This window comes from Curcuma longa, unplaced genomic scaffold, assembly GCF_044706935.1.
Source record: "Curcuma longa cultivar G26 ecotype Majalengka, Jawa Barat unplaced genomic scaffold, ITB_CL_G26_1.1 contig_18035, whole genome shotgun sequence".
Classification (NCBI taxonomy): Eukaryota; Viridiplantae; Streptophyta; class Magnoliopsida; order Zingiberales; family Zingiberaceae; genus Curcuma; species Curcuma longa.
This window is the reverse complement of record NW_027430722.1, coordinates 1-6,710: the sequence shown is the minus strand read 5'-3', so window position 1 is coordinate 6,710 and position 6,710 is coordinate 1. Positions and strand designations below refer to the sequence as shown.

At 39.0% G+C, this 6,710-nt stretch overlaps 1 pseudogene; it reads right to left on the bottom strand.

The window, feature by feature from the left end:
* Positions 1-202: 202 nt before the first annotated feature.
* On the bottom strand, positions 203-4,574 carry LOC141816759 (uncharacterized; annotated as a pseudogene).
* Between the last annotated feature and the right edge of the window lie 2,136 nt (positions 4,575-6,710).

Genomic DNA, 6,710 nt, shown 5'->3' with positions numbered 1-6,710 from the left:
TTCTTCGTTCCACAAACCAAATCCTCAGCCGGCTGTTCTTTCCTTATCTCCGGCACAGTACCTCTCCGGTAGCAGGAACGGATCCACTTCTCCTTCGCTTCGACTTGGACGCCACAAGCACACAGCCACAAAGCAGCGCCTCGTCTCACAAAAGCACACCTCTCCACAAAGCAGCTTGTCTCCCTTTTATAGGGAGAGATCATCATCCCACGGAGTGCAGATCGTGCACTTCGTGGGCAGCAATGTGAGGGACGTGCTGGTGGTGGGCAGTTCCGAAACTGCTTACATGAGATGCCGGCGATGGAAATATTGGCACAAGGAAACCTGATTGACCCTGCAAAGAACCAAGACCTGCCATATTTCCATTTAGGTTCTCACCACCACCACTTTTTGCAGCGCTGATGAAATTCTCAAAGGCTTGCATGACATCGATGAACCTCTCTGCATTGAAGACTCCACGTTTACCATATATCATATATCGCAGTGCCTTCTTTAACCTTGGCGACTCATCTGTTAAAAGTCTCTGCTCCCATAAAAAAGAAAAACAAATTTAATAAAGCTGAACCCTCCACAATTGTATTAAACAACAAAATAAAATCGTAAAAGCATACATGTCACTCGGGAAGCAGAGATTCAGGCTATCACCAGATATTACCGTATAGAAAGTAATGCTGAAATAGATAGACAAGATTACATACCTGAGCTAGATATGGATATGCTTCATCTACAATTGCAAATTCAGGATTTCCAACCAGGGCAATCCCTTCTAGTACTCCAATTGCTCTAATAATTAGAGCAAAATATGGCGGTATTCTGAAAGGATAATCAAAAGTAATTCGAGCCAAATCTGATGCTAATTCCTGAAAATTAATGTTTTTTGCACTGCCTCCTTCAAGGGCCTGATCGAAAACTTTGGCAAGCACTGGTAGGATTGGCTCCAAATTGACCCCAGCAGGAATGAAATCAAGCTTTACGAAGTCTTTCACAATTTCAACATAGTCACGATGAATCAGATGAGCTATTGCTTCAATTATACCATACTTCTGGTCATCAGTCAGCATTGTTACAAGGCCTGATAGACCAAAGTCAATGTATCAATTTTTTCCAATTATGGGAAAGGATATTAAAAACAAATCTAAAGCAGGTCCAACTGATAAAAAATAGGAAAGGCAAAGAAAATATGCAGATGACCACAAAACCAAGTGAATGTGATAGATCAGAAAAAATTTAAACCCCAAAGATTTGGACTCATCAATATCATATCTCTCAATGTGTTTGTATGCCTAGAACATGTGCTTATCAACAAACCTAATGATTATGTTTCTTATACTAGACATAAAGAAGTTACTATACCAATGATATGATGCAAGAATATCTAGAAAACTTATAATCTAGAATAGAAGATTACCAAAGTCAAGTATAGCCAACTTCCCATCTGATGTACGAATCATATTCCCAGGATGAGGATCAGCATGAAAGAAGCCAGTATCAAGCAACTGCCGATCAACATAGCAGTTTATCAATTAAATGCATAACCTATTGAACCATCTATCATATCTCAAACTATCATACCAGCCATAAACTAACCTGCTTTAGGTAGCAAATAACTCCAACATTAACCAGTTTTCCAACATCAGTCTCGGTACTTTGAGATAGTTTTTCTCCTTCAATCCATTGGGTAGTAAGTACCTTCCTTGACGTGTATTTATGGTGAGTCTTTGGTATGACCACCTGAAAAACTAAAAGCATTAAGATCAACTAACCACGTGTTGATCAAGCAATTTGTTGGCAACTGGTAAAATTCGAAAAATACATTTTTTCAGTAATAATTAAGGCATTAGAAAGCACTGCTTCCTTAAGAAAGAATTGAGCATAAGTATTTCAGACTGGCAAACTGAAAAATATTCATCAGTGATAGTATAAATGTTTAAACAGAGGCTTATCACCAACAAAAAAGAACACATATAATAAACATACTATAAATATCTTCTTGTGGCAAATGTCAGAACTTCACATTATGATCTTTGCATAGATTCGACTTCTAGGCAGGTCCCAGCCCTACCAGTGGAAGACTGAATACAATGAATGAAGAAATGAAATATGACATGGAAAGATAGGTATGAAGGGACTGCTCCTTCTCTTGCAATAGTACATCGATGAAAGTGAAAAAAAAAACTAGGATGGAGAAAATAATTTTGGAGCTAAAATGAATTCATATTTTTGTGCAGGGGATTTTTTCTTGCAACTCAATTAAGTAAATGCAACAAGGTACCTGAGGAAGATCTTCTCTCATCATTTCAGCAAAGCGAGTACCATTTTCTCCTTCATTTACATAATCAAGCTCTTCAAAGAAGCGAGCGGCCCATTCATCAACCAAACCAACAACATCAAGAGATACCTGAAGGTTAAAAGAAAAGGTAAATACAGTATAATTTCCATGTTTAAAATGAAGCAACGTGAATAGCCACCTAGTTACCTGAGGAAATCTTCGCAAAAACAATCCCAATTTGCGTATAATGAAGAGATCTACAGTGACAGTTTCCAAAACAAACGGCCTTTGTACTTTGACAGCCACCAAATCACCAGTTTCTTTCAAACGGCCCTTGTATACTTGCCCCAATGATGCTGCATAATCCCATTACCACATGATAGTTCAATACCATATGTGAAAATGAAGATAAAAGAAAAAGGGTATATTGCTACAAAAATTCTTCGCTAGAAAGACAGGAAATTTTGAAGAAAAAAAACCAAAGCTTTACAGTACCAGCAGCAATTGGAGATGAAGTCAGTTCAGAGTAGATGTTATACCAAGGCTGGCCAAGTTCTTCTTCGATAAGTGCCATTGCCACATCATCAGGAAATGAAGGAACCTGAAATGTCAACAAGGGATATTAGTTTTAGAAAGCTGAGTAAAAAAATGCAGATATCCAATTATCCATATAAGGGTATCTAGAAATAATGGAACAGCTTCAGAAAACAATATTACCGTGAAAACCACAATGTATACCATATAGCTCAAAAAGCCTCTTGGGAAATCAAATATAAGGTAATTATACAAACTGAGAAGAAAAATGCTATTGGGATATAAATGTGTAAATATTGTAACATCTAAATGGCACAGATACTAAGCACAAGGTGTCATTGTTCTGGCCCATGATATTTATGAAAGCCACAATGAATATACCTACATTACCTTATCACATAGCTTTTGCAGTTCAGTCATCGCAGCAGGAGATAATATATCTGGACGAATACTCAAAGCTTGCCCAAGTTTTATATAAGCTGGGCCCAAAGATGTCACTATTTCTCTTAATTCAATAGCTCGAGCAACCTCATTCTGAAAAGGAAAAAAAAACATGAAATGCTTCAGAAACAAACAGTCAATTCAAAAAATGGTGCCTTCTGTACAAATACTGAAAACTTGGCACCAAGGAAGTTAAATGAAACGTTTATATTTGTCTATGGATTTACCTCTTTGATTTTCTTGTTAATCAAATCCGAAGCTATGTGAGACAGAAAACCACCAGCCACAGATAGAAGCTGCACGATGCGTGTTGCAACTGCTCTAGGGCGCTTGCCCCAGTAGGATGATATAATGTCAGGATCATACACAAGTGGCAATGCTTCACCACTGATTACATCTGGTACCTAAACAAATAAAACAATAGCTGTTAAAATAATTTAACTGCCATCATCTTACTGTCAAGAAATCCACATGATTTGACTAAAAGGGAAGTAACAACTTGAGGGTCATTCCTTGAGGATGAAATTGGACTATCCTTGGAGATTAAACAAATTGGAAAAGTATTTGTTTTCTTTAACTATGGACAACTATAGTCAGAAGCATAAGAAGATAATGCCAGAAAGGCAGATTATGGGGGAATTCTACACCATATATCATAATTTGTTGGTCCAAGATTTCAATAAATCACACACATCTACGCTGATCAGAATCACTTGTATCTTGATACCTTTATCAAATTTTATCCCTCCGTTGAGCTCTAAGCAAGCCTACGTCACTCCTAATATTCAAATCAATCAGCGTCACTCATGTTCACAAAAGAAGACCGAACTAAGGCAAATCTCAAACTGTCGATCATAGAAAACGCACCTCAACTAATCGAAGCCGGATGTTCTCGTCGGCAAACGTTACATCGGTGAGATTTTGACCTCGGAGTCCTCTCATCAGAGTGGCCAACTGCTCGTCCTCCTCCATTTGCTTCCTCACCTTTTTGATCTCCTCCGATACGTTGCCGAACCTCTACCAATCCCCATCAAAACGCCACAGCCAATCCTCAATCTCCGCGATGTAAAATTAATAAACACAAAAAGTTGAAATCATCTTACATTCGAGACGACGCCATTGACTGAACCGAGCGAGGCAGAACTGGAAGGAGTAGAAGACGAAGAGGCAGGCTTGGTAGCCACGGCGAAGACTCCGAAACGGGGAAGCCCAGATTTGAGATGAACCGGTCGATGTTGGCAGGTCCTCCGATGCGGGAAGGCCGCCGCCGCCGATGGTAAGAAGCGGAAGGGATCGATGCACAACCGGAGAGTTGAATCGACACCTCCATCTGAGAAATCCAAGCTCTCTCTCTCTCGATCTCTCTCGGAGAAGAAGACAACGCCGGCGTTGCCTCCTCCGCAAAGCCAAAGCATCAGTTCGTGGTAACGCAATGGAGTAAGTGCCGAAGCAATACTCTGTCCCGCCGGAACACTTATACTAACGCTCCGACAAACAAGGACGGTTTTCTTAGTAGTCCATTATTTTTATCGATATAAACACCGAATTTTTTTTATAATTGTTATTTCCTTGTTCCAAATAAATACAAAGTGAAAAAGATATTTATTTTATAATCTAAATAAAAAAATTGTCCTCAGGCATGATACAACAGTAAGCACTCAACAAATTAATAAAACACTCATGATTCTAATCTCAACTATAGTACATTACGATATTTTTTTAGTGAAATGAAAATTTTAATAGATTAACGGTTAGATAAGAAGTTGTTTATCCTTTCAAATTTATTTGACGGATAAAAAATAATAATAATAATAATAATAATCATTCACTTCTCAGATTAATTGAGTTTAAAGTTCATCTACCTAAATTATAAAAAATAAAGACAATCTTTTATTAATTTATCTACCTAACTAATTGAAAATCGTACTCTAAAATATTTATCTTATTTAAAAGAGCAATGATAGACTACATAAAAATGCAACATAAAATCTCAGTATGACACACATAAGGTATAGAGGTAGAATTCAAGTTTTATGTGTGTCAAAACATACTAAAAATAACTCGTTTCTACGCGCAAACACATAATCTAACCCTAACCCTAAGCTAACCTAGATAAACCTAACCCTAACCCTAAGCTAACATTGGTAAATCTAACCCTAACCCTAAGCTAACATAGGTAAACCTAACCCTACTCCACCACTGGCCGGCCAGGACCCTCCATTGGCCGGCCATCACCCCACCAGTGGCTGGCCGGCCGGCCAACACACCACCACCGGTCGGCCGGCCGGCCAACAACCGTAGCACTGGCGGCCAGCCACCTCCGCCATCCTGCGCGCGCCAACAGAACGTAGGCAAGGGGCCGCCGCCACACCAACGGCCGGCCAACGAATCCACGCCGCCCGACCAACCACAAAGCAAAGAAATCACCGGCAAAACCATTTAGACAGGACCTTACCCAAAAAAATCACCTTCGCCGGCCGGTGTCGTCGCCGTTGCAGTCGGAGGAGGGCTCAGAGAGGAAGAAGCAGCGGAGGAGAGCGATTCGGAGCGGAGGAGAGGGATTCGCAGCGGAGAAGGGGGAGAAAATCGCGAGGAAAAAGAAAAGGGATCGGGCCGGAAGTTTAAGTTAGGGCATTTTGCGACAAATTCGTATTCGTCGCAAACTCGTTGCTAATTGGCGACAAAAAAACAAGTTTTCGTTGCAAATTTGCGACAAAAATAGAATTTGTCGCAATTTGCAACGAACATATCTATTCGTCGCAAAATGACGTAACTCAAAAGGAGGAAATTATTACGGTATTTTGCGACAAATTCAAAATTCGTTGCATTTGTCGACAAATAATGTTATTCGTTGCAAATTTTGCGACGAATATTCGAATTAGGGTTATTTGCGACAAAAAAATTCGTTGCCAATTAGCGACAAATAATGTTATTCGTCGCAATTTGCGACGAATATTATAATTCGTCGCAAAATGACCTAATTTAAACGTGAAGAAAATCGCGGATAACTTAGGGTTATTTGCGACAAATCCAAAATTCGTTGCAAATTAGCGACAAATAATGTTATTCGTTGCAAATTTTGCGACGAATATTTTGCGACGAACCTGTCTATTCGTCGCAAAATTTGCGACGAAAAATGATATTTGTCGCAAAGTTGCGACAATGATTTCTATTCGTTGCTAAATCGGCTTTATATTTTTCTTTTGTATTAATTTTCGGTATATTTGGCGACAAACTAATGAATTCGTCGCAAAGTTTGCGACAAAGTAATTTATTTGTTGCAGATTTGCGACGAATTTTACGACAATAAAGTTTTCATCCCAATTTTGCAACAAAAATTTATCTGTCGCCAAAGTTGTCGGAAATTAGCAACAAATGAATTTTTCGTTGCTAAAGTTGTTCCTAAATTGCGACGAATTTATTTCGTCTCTAAAATTTGTCCCAAATGTGCCATATTTTTGTAGTG